Below are 18,311 nucleotides of genomic sequence, written 5' to 3' on the forward strand. Positions count from 1 at the left end.
GCAAAATAATAAGGATTACATCAAGTTATCACATAGTAGTTTCCCGCAAAATTCATCTCTGCACTCTATTGAGCTGAATGCATTACTTTCTATTCTATGCATTTTGAGTTATGGATGTGTACATAACTACTCAGGGTGAGGTGGAACGGTATAAATATTGCATGTATCCTACTCAGAGCCATGGAATACTCAAATGCAAGGTGAATTCAGGAAGCTACCTCATAACATTTAGAGTGGAACAGTAAATATCTTTGTTTAGTTCTGTAAACGGTAATGTTCCATTGTGTAAAAAAGTTGAAGTTACTAAAAGTAACTTCTCCAACATCGGTAGCACCCTCATAAAATTGGTTGCATACTACTCTAAATCATATGGTAAGCAAAATAATAAGGTTTACATCAAGTTATCACATAGTAGTTTCCCGCAAAATTCATCTCTGCACTCTATTGAGCTGAATGCATTACTTTCTATTCTATGCATTTTGAGTTATGGATGTGTACATAACTACTCAGGGTGAGGTGGAACGGTATAAATATTGCATGTATCCTACTCAGAGCCATGGAATACTCAAATGCAAGGTGAATTCAGGAAGCTACCTCATAACATTTAGAGTGGAACAGTAAATATCTTTGTTTACTTCTGTAAACGGTAATGTTCCATTGTGTAAAAAAGTTGAAGTTACTAAAAGTAACTTCTCCAACATTGGTAGCACACACATAAAATCGGTTGCATACTACTCTAAATCATATGGTAAGCAAAATAATAAGGTTTACATCAAGTTATCACATAGTAGTTTCCCGCAAAATTCATCTCTGCACTGTATTGAGCTGAATGCATTACTTTCTATTCTATGCATTTTGAGTTATGGATGTGTACATAACTACTCAGGGTGAGGTGGAACGGTATAAATATTGCATGTATCCTACTCAGAGCCATGGAATACTCAAATGCAAGGTGAATTCAGGAAGCTACCTCATAACATTTAGAGTGGAACAGTAAATATCTTTGTTTACTTCTGTAAACGGTAATGTTCCATTGTGTAAAAAAGTTGAAGTTACTAAAAGTAACTTCTCCAACATCGGTAGCACCCTCATAAAATTGGTTGCATACTACTCTAAATCATATGGTAAGCAAAATAATAAGGTTTACATCAAGTTATCACATAGTAGTTTCCCGCAAAATTCATCTCTGCACTCTATTGAGCTGAATGCATTACTTTCTATTCTATGCATTTTGAGTTATGGATGTGTACATAACTACTCAGGGTGAGGTGGAACGGTATAAATATTGCATGTATCCTACTCAGAGCCATGGAATACTCAAATGCAAGGTGAATTCAGGAAGCTACCTCATAACATTTAGAGTGGAACAGTAAATATCTTTGTTTACTTCTGTAAACGGTAATGTTCCATTGTGTAAAAAAGTTGAAGTTACTAAAAGTAACTTCTCCAACATTGGTAGCACCCTCATAAAATTGGTTGCATACTACTCTAAATCATATCGTAAGCAAAATAATGTTTACATCAAGTTATCACATAGTAGTTTCCCGCAAAATTCATCTCTGCACTCTATTGAACTGAATGCATTACTTTCTATTCTATGCATTTTGAGTTATGGATGTGTACATAACTACTCAGGGTGAGGTGGAACTTTATAAATATTGCATGTATCCTACTCAGAGCCATGGAATACTCAAATGCAAGGTGAATTCAGGAAGCTACCTCATAACATTTAGAGTGGAACAGTAAATATCTTTGTTTAGTTCTGTAAACGGTAATGTTCCATTGTGTAAAAAAGTTGAAGTTACTAAAAGTAACTTCTCCAACATTGGTAGCATCCTCATAAAATTGGTTGTTTACTACTCTAAATCATATGGTAAGCAAAATAATAAGGTTAACATCAAGTTATCACATAGTAGTTTCCCGCAAAATTCATCTCTGCACTCTATTGAGCTGAATGCATTACTTTCTATTCTATGCATTTTGAGTTATGGATGTGTACATAACTACTCAGGGTGAGGTGGAACGGTATAAATATTGCATGTATCCTACTCAGAGCCATGGAATACTCAAATGCAAGGTGAATTCAGGAAGCTACCTCATAACATTTAGAGTGGAACAGTAAATATCTTTGTTTAGTTCTGTAAACGGTAATGTTCCATTGTGTAAAAAAGTTGAAGTTACTAAAAGTAACTTCTCCAACATTGGTAGCACCCTCATAAAGTTGGTTGCATACTACTCTAAATCATATGGTAAGCAAAATAATGTTTACATCAAGTTATCACATAGTAGTTTCCCGCAATATTCATCTCTGCACTCTATTGAACTGAATGCATTACTTTCTATTCTATGCATTTTGAGTTATGGATGTGTACATAACTACTCAGGGTGAGGTGGAACGGTATAAATATTGCATGTATCCTACTCAGAGCCATGGAATACTCAAATGCAAGGTGAATTCAGGAAGCTACCTCATAACATTTAGAGTGGAACAGTAAATATCTTTGTTTAGTTCTGTAAACGGTAATGTTCCATTGTGTAAAAAAGTTGAAGTTACTAAAAGTAACTTCTCCAACATCGGTAGCACCCTCATAAAATTGGTTGCATACTACTCTAAATCATATGGTAAGCAAAATAATAAGGTTTACATCAAGTTATCACATAGTAGTTTCCCGCAAAATTCATCTCTGCACTCTATTGAGCTGAATGCATTACTTTCTATTCTATGCATTTTGAGTTATGGATGTGTACATAACTACTCAGGGTGAGGTGGAACGGTATAAATATTGCATGTATCCTACTCAGAGCCATGGAATACTCAAATGCAAGGTGAATTCAGGAAGCTACCTCATAACATTTAGAGTGGAACAGTAAATATCTTTGTTTACTTCTGTAAACGGTAATGTTCCATTGTGTAAAAAAGTTGAAGTTACTAAAAGTAACTTCTCCAACATTGGTAGCACCCTCATAAAATTGGTTGCATACTACTCTAAATCATATGGTAAGCAAAATAATGTTTACATCAAGTTATCACATAGTAGTTTCCCGCAATATTCATCTCTGCACTCTATTGAACTGAATGCATTACTTTCTATTCTATGCATTTTGAGTTATGGATGTGTACATAACTACTCAGGGTGAGGTGGAACGGTATAAATATTGCATGTATCCTACTCAGAGCCATGGAATACTCAAATGCAAGGTGAATTCAGGAAGCTACCTCATAACATTTAGAGTGGAACAGTAAATATCTTTGTTTAGTTCTGTAAACGGTAATGTTCCATTGTGTAAAAAAGTTGAAGTTACTAAAAGTAACTTCTCCAACATCGGTAGCACCCTCATAAAATTGGTTGCATACTACTCTAAATCATATGGTAAGCAAAATAATAAGGTTTACATCAAGTTATCACATAGTAGTTTCCCGCAAAATTCATCTCTGCACTCTATTGAGCTGAATGCATTACTTTCTATTCTATGCATTTTGAGTTATGGATGTGTACATAACTACTCAGGGTGAGGTGGAACGGTATAAATATTGCATGTATCCTACTCAGAGCCATGGAATACTCAAATGCAAGGTGAATTCAGGAAGCTACCTCATAACATTTAGAGTGGAACAGTAAATATCTTTGTTTACTTCTGTAAACGGTAATGTTCCATTGTGTAAAAAAGTTGAAGTTACTAAAAGTAACTTCTCCAATATTGGTAGCACCCTCATAAAATTGGTTGCATACTACTCTAAATCATATGGTAAGCAAAATAATGTTTACATCAAGTTATCACATAGTAGTTTCCCGCAAAATTCATCTCTGCACTCTATTGAACTGAATGCACTACTTTCTATTCTATGCATTTTGAGTTATGGATGTGTACATAACTACTCAGGGTGAGGTGGAACGGTATAAATATTGCATGTATCCTACTCAGAGCCATGGCATACTCAAATGCAAGGTGAATTCAGGAAGCTACCTCATAACATTTAGAGTGGAACAGTAAATATCTTTGTTTACTTCTGTAAACGGTAATGTTCCATTGTGTAAAAAAGTTGAAGTTACTAAAAGTAACTTCTCCAACATTGGTAGCACCATAAAATTGGTTGCATACTACACTAAATCATATGGTAAGCAAAATAATAAGGTTTACATCAAGTTATCACATAGTAGTTTCCCGCAAAATTCATCTCTGCACTCTATTGAGCTGAATGCATTACTTTCTATTCTATGCATTTTGAGTTATGGATGTGTACATAACTACTCAGGGTGAGGTGGAACGGTATAAATATTGCATGTATCCTACTCAGAGCCATGGAATACTCAAATGCAAGGTGAATTCAGGAAGCTACCTCATAACATTTAGAGTGGAACAGTAAATATCTTTGTTTACTTCTGTAAACGGTAATGTTCCATTGTGTAAAAAAGTTGAAGTTACTAAAAGTAACTTCTCCAACATCGGTAGCACCCTCATAAAATTGGTTGCATACTACTCTAAATCATATGGTAAGCAAAATAATAAGGTTTACATCAAGTTATCACATAGTAGTTTCCCGCAAAATTCATCTCTGCACTCTATTGAGCTGAATGCATTACTTTCTATTCTATGCATTTTGAGTTATGGATGTGTACATAACTACTCAGGGTGAGGTGGAACGGTATAAATATTGCATGTATCCTACTCAGAGCCATGGAATACTCAAATGCAAGGTGAATTCAGGAAGCTACCTCATAACATTTAGAGTGGAACAGTAAATATCTTTGTTTACTTCTGTAAACGGTAATGTTCCATTGTGTAAAAAAGTTGAAGTTACTAAAAGTAACTTCTCCAACATTGGTAGCACCCTCATAAAATTGGTTGCATACTACTCTAAATCATATGGTAAGCAAAATAATGTTTACATCAAGTTATCACATAGTAGTTTCCCGAAAAATTCATTTCTGCACTCTATTGAACTGAATGCATTACTTTCTATTCTATGCATTTTGAGTTATGGATGTGTACATAACTACTCAGGGTGAGGTGGAACTTTATAAATATTGCATGTATCCTACTCAGAGCCATGGAATACTCAAATGCAAGGTGAATTCAGGAAGCTACCTCATAACATTTAGAGTGGAACAGTAAATATCTTTGTTTAGTTCTGTAAACGGTAATGTTCCATTGTGTAAAAAAGTTGAAGTTACTAAAAGTAACTTCTCCAACATTGGTAGCATCCTCATAAAATTGGTTGCATACTACTCTAAATCATATGGTAAGCAAAATAATAAGGTTTACATCAAGTTATCACATAGTAGTTTCCCGCAAAATTCATCTCTGCACTCTATTGAGCTGAATGCATTACTTTCTATTCTATGCATTTTGAGTTATGGATGTGTACATAACTACTCAGGGTGAGGTGGAACGGCATAAATATTGCATGTATCCTACTCAGAGCCATGGAATACTCAAATGCAAGGTGAATTCAGGAAGCTACCTCATAACATTTAGAGTGGAACAGTAAATATCTTTGTTTAGTTCTGTAAACGGTAATGTTCCATTGTGTAAAAAAGTTGAAGTTACTAAAAGTAACTTCTCCAACATCGGTAGCACCCTCATAAAATTGGTTGCATACTACTCTAAATCATATGGTAAGCAAAATAATAAGGTTTACATCAAGTTATCACATAGTAGTTTCCTGCAAAATTCATCTCTGCACTCTATTGAGCTGAATGCATTACTTTCTATTCTATGCATTTTGAGTTATGGATGTGTACATAACTACTCAGGGTGAGGTGGAACGGTATAAATATTGCATGTATCCTACTCAGAACCATGGAATACTCAAATGCAAGGTGAATTCAGGAAGCTACCTCATAACATTTAGAGTGGAACAGTAAATATCTTTGTTTAGTTCTGTAAACGGTAATGTTCCATTGTGTAAAAAAGTTGAAGTTACTAAAAGTAACTTCTCCAACATTGGTAGCACCCTCATAAAATTGGTTGCATACTACTCTAAATCATATGGTAAGCAAAATAATGTTTACATCAAGTTATCACATAGTAGTTTCCCGCAATATTCATCTCTGCACTCTATTGAACTGAATGCATTACTTTCTATTCTATGCATTTTGAGTTATGGATGTGTACATAACTACTCAGGGTGAGGTGGAACGGTATAAATATTGCATGTATCCTACTCAGAGCCATGGAATACTCAAATGCAAGGTGAATTCAGGAAGCTACCTCATAACATTTAGAGTGGAACAGTAAATATCTTTGTTTAGTTCTGTAAACGGTAATGTTCCATTGTGTAAAAAAGTTGAAGTTACTAAAAGTAACTTCTCCAACATTGGTAGCACCCTCATAAAATTGGTTGCATACTACTCTAAATCATATGGTAAGCAAAATAATAAGGTTTACATCAAGTTATCACATAGTAGTTTCCCGCAAAATTCATCTCTGCACTCTATTGAGCTGAATGCATTACTTTCTATTCTATGCATTTTGAGTTATGGATGTGTACATAACTACTCAGGGTGAGGTGGAACGGTATAGATATTGCATGTATCCTACTCAGAGCCATGGAATACTCAAATGCAAGGTGAATTCAGGAAGCTACCTCATAACATTTAGAGTGGAACAGTAAATATCTTTGTTTACTTCTGTAAACGGTAATGTTCCATTGTGTAAAAAAGTTGAAGTTACTAAAAGTAACTTCTCCAACATTGGTAGCACACACATAAAATCGGTTGCATACTACTCTAAATCATATGGTAAGCAAAATAATAAGGATTACATCAAGTTATCACATAGTAGTTTCCCGCAAAATTCATCTCTGCACTCTATTGAGCTGAATGCATTACTTTCTATTCTATGCATTTTGAGTTATGGATGTGTACATAACTACTCAGGGTGAGGTGGAACGGTATAAATATTGCATGTATCCTACTCAGAGCCATGGAATACTCAAATGCAAGGTGAATTCAGGAAGCTACCTCATAACATTTAGAGTGGAACAGTAAATATCTTTGTTTAGTTCTGTAAACGGTAATGTTCCATTGTGTAAAAAAGTTGAAGTTACTAAAAGTAACTTCTCCAACATCGGTAGCACCCTCATAAAATTGGTTGCATACTACTCTAAATCATATGGTAAGCAAAATAATAAGGTTTACATCAAGTTATCACATAGTAGTTTCCCGCAAAATTCATCTCTGCACTCTATTGAGCTGAATGCATTACTTTCTATTCTATGCATTTTGAGTTATGGATGTGTACATAACTACTCAGGGTGAGGTGGAACGGTATAAATATTGCATGTATCCTACTCAGAGCCATGGAATACTCAAATGCAAGGTGAATTCAGGAAGCTACCTCATAACATTTAGAGTGGAACAGTAAATATCTTTGTTTACTTCTGTAAACGGTAATGTTCCATTGTGTAAAAAAGTTGAAGTTACTAAAAGTAACTTCTCCAACATTGGTAGCACACACATAAAATCGGTTGCATACTACTCTAAATCATATGGTAAGCAAAATAATAAGGTTTACATCAAGTTATCACATAGTAGTTTCCCGCAAAATTCATCTCTGCACTGTATTGAGCTGAATGCATTACTTTCTATTCTATGCATTTTGAGTTATGGATGTGTACATAACTACTCAGGGTGAGGTGGAACGGTATAAATATTGCATGTATCCTACTCAGAGCCATGGAATACTCAAATGCAAGGTGAATTCAGGAAGCTACCTCATAACATTTAGAGTGGAACAGTAAATATCTTTGTTTACTTCTGTAAACGGTAATGTTCCATTGTGTAAAAAAGTTGAAGTTACTAAAAGTAACTTCTCCAACATCGGTAGCACCCTCATAAAATTGGTTGCATACTACTCTAAATCATATGGTAAGCAAAATAATAAGGTTTACATCAAGTTATCACATAGTAGTTTCCCGCAAAATTCATCTCTGCACTCTATTGAGCTGAATGCATTACTTTCTATTCTATGCATTTTGAGTTATGGATGTGTACATAACTACTCAGGGTGAGGTGGAACGGTATAAATATTGCATGTATCCTACTCAGAGCCATGGAATACTCAAATGCAAGGTGAATTCAGGAAGCTACCTCATAACATTTAGAGTGGAACAGTAAATATCTTTGTTTACTTCTGTAAACGGTAATGTTCCATTGTGTAAAAAAGTTGAAGTTACTAAAAGTAACTTCTCCAACATTGGTAGCACCCTCATAAAATTGGTTGCATACTACTCTAAATCATATGGTAAGCAAAATAATGTTTACATCAAGTTATCACATAGTAGTTTCCCGCAAAATTCATCTCTGCACTCTATTGAACTGAATGCATTACTTTCTATTCTATGCATTTTGAGTTATGGATGTGTACATAACTACTCAGGGTGAGGTGGAACTTTATAAATATTGCATGTATCCTACTCAGAGCCATGGAATACTCAAATGCAAGGTGAATTCAGGAAGCTACCTCATAACATTTAGAGTGGAACAGTAAATATCTTTGTTTAGTTCTGTAAACGGTAATGTTCCATTGTGTAAAAAAGTTGAAGTTACTAAAAGTAACTTCTCCAACATTGGTAGCACCCTCATAAAATTGGTTGCATACTACTCTAAATCATATGGTAAGCAAAATAATGTTTACATCAAGTTATCACATAGTAGTTTCCCGCAATATTCATCTCTGCACTCTATTGAACTGAATGCATTACTTTCTATTCTATGCATTTTGAGTTATGGATGTGTACATAACTACTCAGGGTGAGGTGGAACGGTATAAATATTGCATGTATCCTACTCAGAGCCATGGAATACTCAAATGCAAGGTGAATTCAGGAAGCCACCTCATAACATTTAGAGTGGAACAGTAAATATCTTTGTTTAGTTCTGTAAACGGTAATGTTCCATTGTGTAAAAAAGTTGAAGTTACTAAAAGTAACTTCTCCAACATCGGTAGCACCCTCATAAAATTGGTTGCATACTACTCTAAATCATATGGTAAGCAAAATAATAAGGTTTACATCAAGTTATCACATAGTAGTTTCCCGCAAAATTCATCTCTGCACTCTATTGAGCTGAATGCATTACTTTCTATTCTATGCATTTTGAGTTATGGATGTGTACATAACTACTCAGGGTGAGGTGGAACGGTATAAATATTGCATGTATCCTACTCAGAGCCATGGAATACTCAAATGCAAGGTGAATTCAGGAAGCTACCTCATAACATTTAGAGTGGAACAGTAAATATCTTTGTTTACTTCTGTAAACGGTAATGTTCCATTGTGTAAAAAAGTTGAAGTTACTAAAAGTAACTTCTCCAACATTGGTAGCACCCTCATAAAATTGGTTGCATACTACTCTAAATCATATGGTAAGCAAAATAATGTTTACATCAAGTTATCACATAGTAGTTTCCCGCAATATTCATCTCTGCACTCTATTGAACTGAATGCATTACTTTCTATTCTATGCATTTTGAGTTATGGATGTGTACATAACTACTCAGGGTGAGGTGGAACGGTATAAATATTGCATGTATCCTACTCAGAGCCATGGAATACTCAAATGCAAGGTGAATTCAGGAAGCTACCTCATAACATTTAGAGTGGAACAGTAAATATCTTTGTTTAGTTCTGTAAACGGTAATGTTCCATTGTGTAAAAAAGTTGAAGTTACTAAAAGTAACTTCTCCAACATCGGTAGCACCCTCATAAAATTGGTTGCATACTACTCTAAATCATATGGTAAGCAAAATAATAAGGTTTACATCAAGTTATCACATAGTAGTTTCCCGCAAAATTCATCTCTGCACTCTATTGAGCTGAATGCATTACTTTCTATTCTATGCATTTTGAGTTATGGATGTGTACATAACTACTCAGGGTGAGGTGGAACGGTATAAATATTGCATGTATCCTACTCAGAGCCATGGAATACTCAAATGCAAGGTGAATTCAGGAAGCTACCTCATAACATTTAGAGTGGAACAGTAAATATCTTTGTTTACTTCTGTAAACGGTAATGTTCCATTGTGTAAAAAAGTTGAAGTTACTAAAAGTAACTTCTCCAACATCGGTAGCACCCTCATAAAATTGGTTGCATACTACTCTAAATCATATGGTAAGCAAAATAATAAGGTTTACATCAAGTTATCACATAGTAGTTTCCCGCAAAATTCATCTCTGCACTCTATTGAGCTGAATGCATTACTTTCTATTCTATGCATTTTGAGTTATGGATGTGTACATAACTACTCAGGGTGAGGTGGAACGGTATAAATATTGCATGTATCCTACTCAGAGCCATGGAATACTCAAATGCAAGGTGAATTCAGGAAGCTACCTCATAACATTTAGAGTGGAACAGTAAATATCTTTGTTTAGTTCTGTAAACGGTAATGTTCCATTGTGTAAAAAAGTTGAAGTTACTAAAAGTAACTTCTCCAACATCGGTAGCACCCTCATAAAATTGGTTGCATACTACTCTAAATCATATGGTAAGCAAAATAATAAGGTTTACATCAAGTTATCACATAGTAGTTTCCCGCAAAATTCATCTCTGCACTCTATTGAGCTGAATGCATTACTTTCTATTCTATGCATTTTGAGTTATGGATGTGTACATAACTACTCAGGGTGAGGTGGAACGGTATAAATATTGCATGTATCCTACTCAGAGCCATGGAATACTCAAATGCAAGGTGAATTCAGGAAGCTACCTCATAACATTTAGAGTGGAACAGTAAATATCTTTGTTTACTTCTGTAAACGGTAATGTTCCATTGTGTAAAAAAGTTGAAGTTACTAAAAGTAACTTCTCCAACATTGGTAGCACACACATAAAATCGGTTGCATACTACTCTAAATCATATGGTAAGCAAAATAATAAGGTTTACATCAAGTTATCACATAGTAGTTTCCCGCAAAATTCATCTCTGCACTGTATTGAGCTGAATGCATTACTTTCTATTCTATGCATTTTGAGTTATGGATGTGTACATAACTACTCAGGGTGAGGTGGAACGGTATAAATATTGCATGTATCCTACTCAGAGCCATGGAATACTCAAATGCAAGGTGAATTCAGGAAGCTACCTCATAACATTTAGAGTGGAACAGTAAATATCTTTGTTTACTTCTGTAAACGGTAATGTTCCATTGTGTAAAAAAGTTGAAGTTACTAAAAGTAACTTCTCCAACATCGGTAGCACCCTCATAAAATTGGTTGCATACTACTCTAAATCATATGGTAAGCAAAATAATAAGGTTTACATCAAGTTATCACATAGTAGTTTCCCGCAAAATTCATCTCTGCACTCTATTGAGCTGAATGCATTACTTTCTATTCTATGCATTTTGAGTTATGGATGTGTACATAACTACTCAGGGTGAGGTGGAACGGTATAAATATTGCATGTATCCTACTCAGAGCCATGGAATACTCAAATGCAAGGTGAATTCAGGAAGCTACCTCATAACATTTAGAGTGGAACAGTAAATATCTTTGTTTACTTCTGTAAACGGTAATGTTCCATTGTGTAAAAAAGTTGAAGTTACTAAAAGTAACTTCTCCAACATTGGTAGCACCCTCATAAAATTGGTTGCATACTACTCTAAATCATATGGTAAGCAAAATAATGTTTACATCAAGTTATCACATAGTAGTTTCCCGCAAAATTCATCTCTGCACTCTATTGAACTGAATGCATTACTTTCTATTCTATGCATTTTGAGTTATGGATGTGTACATAACTACTCAGGGTGAGGTGGAACTTTATAAATATTGCATGTATCCTACTCAGAGCCATGGAATACTCAAATGCAAGGTGAATTCAGGAAGCTACCTCATAACATTTAGAGTGGAACAGTAAATATCTTTGTTTAGTTCTGTAAACGGTAATGTTCCATTGTGTAAAAAAGTTGAAGTTACTAAAAGTAACTTCTCCAACATTGGTAGCACCCTCATAAAATTGGTTGCATACTACTCTAAATCATATGGTAAGCAAAATAATGTTTACATCAAGTTATCACATAGTAGTTTCCCGCAATATTCATCTCTGCACTCTATTGAACTGAATGCATTACTTTCTATTCTATGCATTTTGAGTTATGGATGTGTACATAACTACTCAGGGTGAGGTGGAACGGTATAAATATTGCATGTATCCTACTCAGAGCCATGGAATACTCAAATGCAAGGTGAATTCAGGAAGCCACCTCATAACATTTAGAGTGGAACAGTAAATATCTTTGTTTAGTTCTGTAAACGGTAATGTTCCATTGTGTAAAAAAGTTGAAGTTACTAAAAGTAACTTCTCCAACATCGGTAGCACCCTCATAAAATTGGTTGCATACTACTCTAAATCATATGGTAAGCAAAATAATAAGGTTTACATCAAGTTATCACATAGTAGTTTCCCGCAAAATTCATCTCTGCACTCTATTGAGCTGAATGCATTACTTTCTATTCTATGCATTTTGAGTTATGGATGTGTACATAACTACTCAGGGTGAGGTGGAACGGTATAAATATTGCATGTATCCTACTCAGAGCCATGGAATACTCAAATGCAAGGTGAATTCAGGAAGCTACCTCATAACATTTAGAGTGGAACAGTAAATATCTTTGTTTACTTCTGTAAACGGTAATGTTCCATTGTGTAAAAAAGTTGAAGTTACTAAAAGTAACTTCTCCAACATTGGTAGCACCCTCATAAAATTGGTTGCATACTACTCTAAATCATATGGTAAGCAAAATAATGTTTACATCAAGTTATCACATAGTAGTTTCCCGCAATATTCATCTCTGCACTCTATTGAACTGAATGCATTACTTTCTATTCTATGCATTTTGAGTTATGGATGTGTACATAACTACTCAGGGTGAGGTGGAACGGTATAAATATTGCATGTATCCTACTCAGAGCCATGGAATACTCAAATGCAAGGTGAATTCAGGAAGCTACCTCATAACATTTAGAGTGGAACAGTAAATATCTTTGTTTAGTTCTGTAAACGGTAATGTTCCATTGTGTAAAAAAGTTGAAGTTACTAAAAGTAACTTCTCCAACATCGGTAGCACCCTCATAAAATTGGTTGCATACTACTCTAAATCATATGGTAAGCAAAATAATAAGGTTTACATCAAGTTATCACATAGTAGTTTCCCGCAAAATTCATCTCTGCACTCTATTGAGCTGAATGCATTACTTTCTATTCTATGCATTTTGAGTTATGGATGTGTACATAACTACTCAGGGTGAGGTGGAACGGTATAAATATTGCATGTATCCTACTCAGAGCCATGGAATACTCAAATGCAAGGTGAATTCAGGAAGCTACCTCATAACATTTAGAGTGGAACAGTAAATATCTTTGTTTACTTCTGTAAACGGTAATGTTCCATTGTGTAAAAAAGTTGAAGTTACTAAAAGTAACTTCTCCAACATCGGTAGCACCCTCATAAAATTGGTTGCATACTACTCTAAATCATATGGTAAGCAAAATAATAAGGTTTACATCAAGTTATCACATAGTAGTTTCCCGCAAAATTCATCTCTGCACTCTATTGAGCTGAATGCATTACTTTCTATTCTATGCATTTTGAGTTATGGATGTGTACATAACTACTCAGGGTGAGGTGGAACGGTATAAATATTGCATGTATCCTACTCAGAGCCATGGAATACTCAAATGCAAGGTGAATTCAGGAAGCTACCTCATAACATTTAGAGTGGAACAGTAAATATCTTTGTTTACTTCTGTAAACGGTAATGTTCCATTGTGTAAAAAAGTTGAAGTTACTAAAAGTAACTTCTCCAACATTGGTAGCACCCTCATAAAATTGGTTGCATACTACTCTAAATCATATGGTAAGCAAAATAATGTTTACATCAAGTTATCACATAGTAGTTTCCCGCAAAATTCATCTCTGCACTCTATTGAACTGAATGCATTACTTTCTATTCTATGCATTTTGAGTTATGGATGTGTACATAACTACTCAGGGTGAGGTGGAACTTTATAAATATTGCATGTATCCTACTCAGAGCCATGGAATACTCAAATGCAAGGTGAATTCAGGAAGCTACCTCATAACATTTAGAGTGGAACAGTAAATATCTTTGTTTACTTCTGTAAACGGTAATGTTCCATTGTGTAAAAAAGTTGAAGTTACTAAAAGTAACTTCTCCAACATTGGTAGCATCCTCATAAAATTGGTTGCATACTACTCTAAATCATATGGTAAGCAAAATAATAAGGTTAACATCAAGTTATCACATAGTAGTTTCCCGCAAAATTCATCTCTGCACTCTATTGAGCTGAATGCATTACTTTCTATTCTATGCATTTTGAGTTATGGATGTGTACATAACTACTCAGGGTGAGGTGGAACGGTATAAATATTGCATGTATCCTACTCAGAGCCATGGAATACTCAAATGCAAGGTGAATTCAGGAAGCTACCTCATAACATTTAGAGTGGAACAGTAAATATCTTTGTTTAGTTCTGTAAACGGTAATGTTCCATTGTGTAAAAAAGTTGAAGTTACTAAAAGTAACTTCTCCAACATTGGTAGCACCCTCATAAAATTGGTTGCATAATACTCTAAATCATATGGTAAGCAAAATAATGTTTACATCAAGTTATCACATAGTAGTTTCCCGCAATATTCATCTCTGCACTCTATTGAACTGAATGCATTACTTTCTATTCTATGCATTTTGAGTTATGGATGTGTACATAACTACTCAGGGTGAGGTGGAACGGTATAAATATTGCATGTATCCTACTCAGAGCCATGGAATACTCAAATGCAAGGTGAATTCAGGAAGCTACCTCATAACATTTAGGGTGGAACAGTAAATATCTTTGTTTAGTTCTGTAAACGGTAATGTTCCATTGTGTAAAAAAGTTGAAGTTACTAAAAGTAACTTCTCCAACATTGGTAGCACCCTCATAAAATTGGTTGCATACTACTCTAAATCATATGGTAAGCAAAATAATAAGGTTTACATCAAGTTATCACATAGTAGTTTCCCGCAAAATTCATCTCTGCACTCTATTGAGCTGAATGCATTACTTTCTATTCTATGCATTTTGAGTTATGGATGTGTACATAACTACTCAGGGTGAGGTGGAACGGTATAGATATTGCATGTATCCTACTCAGAGCCATGGAATACTCAAATGCAAGGTGAATTCAGGAAGCTACCTCATAACATTTAGAGTGGAACAGTAAATATCTTTGTTTACTTCTGTAAACGGTAATGTTCCATTGTGTAAAAAAGTTGAAGTTACTAAAAGTAACTTCTCCAACATTGGTAGCACACACATAAAATCGGTTGCATACTACTCTAAATCATATGGTAAGCAAAATAATAAGGATTACATCAAGTTATCACATAGTAGTTTCCCGCAAAATTCATCTCTGCACTCTATTGAGCTGAATGCATTACTTTCTATTCTATGCATTTTGAGTTATGGATGTGGACATAACTACTCAGGGTGAGGTGGAACGGTATAAATATTGCATGTATCCTACTCAGAGCCATGGAATACTCAAATGCAAGGTGAATTCAGGAAGCTACCTCATAACATTTAGAGTTGAACAGTAAATATCTTTGTTTACTTCTGTAAACGGTAATGTTCCATTGTGTAAAAAAGTTGAAGTTACTAAAAGTAACTTCTCCAACATTGGTAGCACCCTCATAAAATTGGTTGCATACTACTCTAAATCATATGGTAAGCAAAATAATGTTTACATCAAGTTATCACATAGTAGTTTCCCGCAAAATTCATCTCTGCACTCTATTGAACTGAATGCATTACTTTCTATTCTATGCATTTTGAGTTATGGATGTGTACATAACTACTCAGGGTGAGGTGGAACTTTATAAATATTGCATGTATCCTACTCAGAGCCATGGAATACTCAAATGCAAGGTGAATTCAGGAAGCTACCTCATAACATTTAGAGTGGAACAGTAAATATCTTTGTTTAGTTCTGTAAACGGTAATGTTCCATTGTGTAAAAAAGTTGAAGTTACTAAAAGTAACTTCTCCAACATTGGTAGCATCCTCATAAAATTGGTTGCATACTACTCTAAATCATATGGTAAGCAAAATAATAAGGTTTACATCAAGTTATCACATAGTAGTTTCCCGCAAAATTCATCTCTGCACTCTATTGAGCTGAATGCATTACTTTCTATTCTATGCATTTTGAGTTATGGATGTGTACATAACTACTCAGGGTGAGGTGGAACGGTATAAATATTGCATGTATCCTACTCAGAGCCATGGAATACTCAAATGCAAGGTGAATTCAGGAAGCTACCTCATAACATTTAGAGTGGAACAGTAAATATCTTTGTTTAGTTCTGTAAACGGTTATGTTCCATTGTGTAAAAAAGTTGAAGTTACTAAAAGTAACTTCTCCAACATTGGTAGCACCCTCATAAAATTGGTTGCATACTACTCTAAATCATATGGTAAGCAAAATAATGTTTACATCAAGTTATCACATAGTAGTTTCCCGCAATATTCATCTCTGCACTCTATTGAACTGAATGCATTACTTTCTATTCTATGCATTTTGAGTTATGGATGTGTACATAACTACTCAGGGTGAGGTGGAACGGTATAAATATTGCATGTATCCTACTCAGAGCCATGGAATACTCAAATGCAAGGTGAATTCAGGAAGCTACCTCATAACATTTAGAGTGGAACAGTAAATATCTTTGTTTAGTTCTGTAAACGGTAATGTTCCATTGTGTAAAAAAGTTGAAGTTACTAAAAGTAACTTCTCCAACATTGGTAGCACCCTCATAAAATTGGTTGCATACTACTCTAAATCATATGGTAAGCAAAATAATAAGGTTTACATCAAGTTATCACATAGTAGTTTCCCGCAAAATTCATCTCTGCACTCTATTGAGCTGAATGCATTACTTTCTATTCTATGCATTTTGAGTTATGGATGTGTACATAACTACTCAGGGTGAGGTGGAACGGTATAGATATTGCATGTATCCTACTCAGAGCCATGGAATACTCAAATGCAAGGTGAATTCAGGAAGCTACCTCATAACATTTAGAGTGGAACAGTAAATATCTTTGTTTACTTCTGTAAACGGTAATGTTCCATTGTGTAAAAAAGTTGAAGTTACTAAAAGTAACTTCTCCAACATTGGTAGCACCCTCATAAAATTGGTTGCATACTACTCTAAATCATATGGTAAGCAAAATAATGTTTACATCAAGTTATCACATAGTAGTTTCCCGCAAAATTCATCTCTGCACTCTATTGAACTGAATGCATTACTTTCTATTCTATGCATTTTGAGTTATGGATGTGTACATAACTACTCAGGGTGAGGTGGAACTTTATAAATATTGCATGTATCCTACTCAGAGCCATGGAATACTCAAATGCAAGGTGAATTCAGGAAGCTACCTCATAACATTTAGAGTGGAACAGTAAATATCTTTGTTTAGTTCTGTAAACGGTAATGTTCCATTGTGTAAAAAAGTTGAAGTTACTAAAAGTAACTTCTCCAACATTGGTAGCATCCTCATAAAATTGGTTGCATACTACTCTAAATCATATGGTAAGCAAAATAATAAGGTTTACATCAAGTTATCACATAGTAGTTTCCCGCAAAATTCATCTCTGCACTCTATTGAGCTGAATGCATTACTTTCTATTCTATGCATTTTGAGTTATGGATGTGTACATAACTACTCAGGGTGAGGTGGAACGGTATAGATATTGCATGTATCCTACTCAGAGCCATGGAATACTCAAATGCAAGGTGAATTCAGGAAGCTACCTCATAACATTTAGAGTGGAACAGTAAATATCTTTGTTTACTTCTGTAAACGGTAATGTTCCATTGTGTAAAAAAGTTGAAGTTACTAAAAGTAACTTCTCCAACATTGGTAGCACCCTCATAAAATTGGTTGCATACTACTCTAAATCATATGGTAAGCAAAATAATGTTTACATCAAGTTATCACATAGTAGTTTCCCGCAAAATTCATCTCTGCACTCTATTGAACTGAATGCATTACTTTCTATTCTATGCATTTTGAGTTATGGATGTGTACATAACTACTCAGGGTGAGGTGGAACTTTATAAATATTGCATGTATCCTACTCAGAGCCATGGAATACTCAAATGCAAGGTGAATTCAGGAAGCTACCTCATAACATTTAGAGTGGAACAGTAAATATCTTTGTTTAGTTCTGTAAACGGTAATGTTCCATTGTGTAAAAAAGTTGAAGTTACTAAAAGTAACTTCTCC

The sequence above is a fragment of the Hemitrygon akajei genome, chromosome 11 (assembly GCF_048418815.1).
Source record: "Hemitrygon akajei chromosome 11, sHemAka1.3, whole genome shotgun sequence".
Taxonomy (NCBI): domain Eukaryota; kingdom Metazoa; phylum Chordata; class Chondrichthyes; order Myliobatiformes; family Dasyatidae; genus Hemitrygon; species Hemitrygon akajei.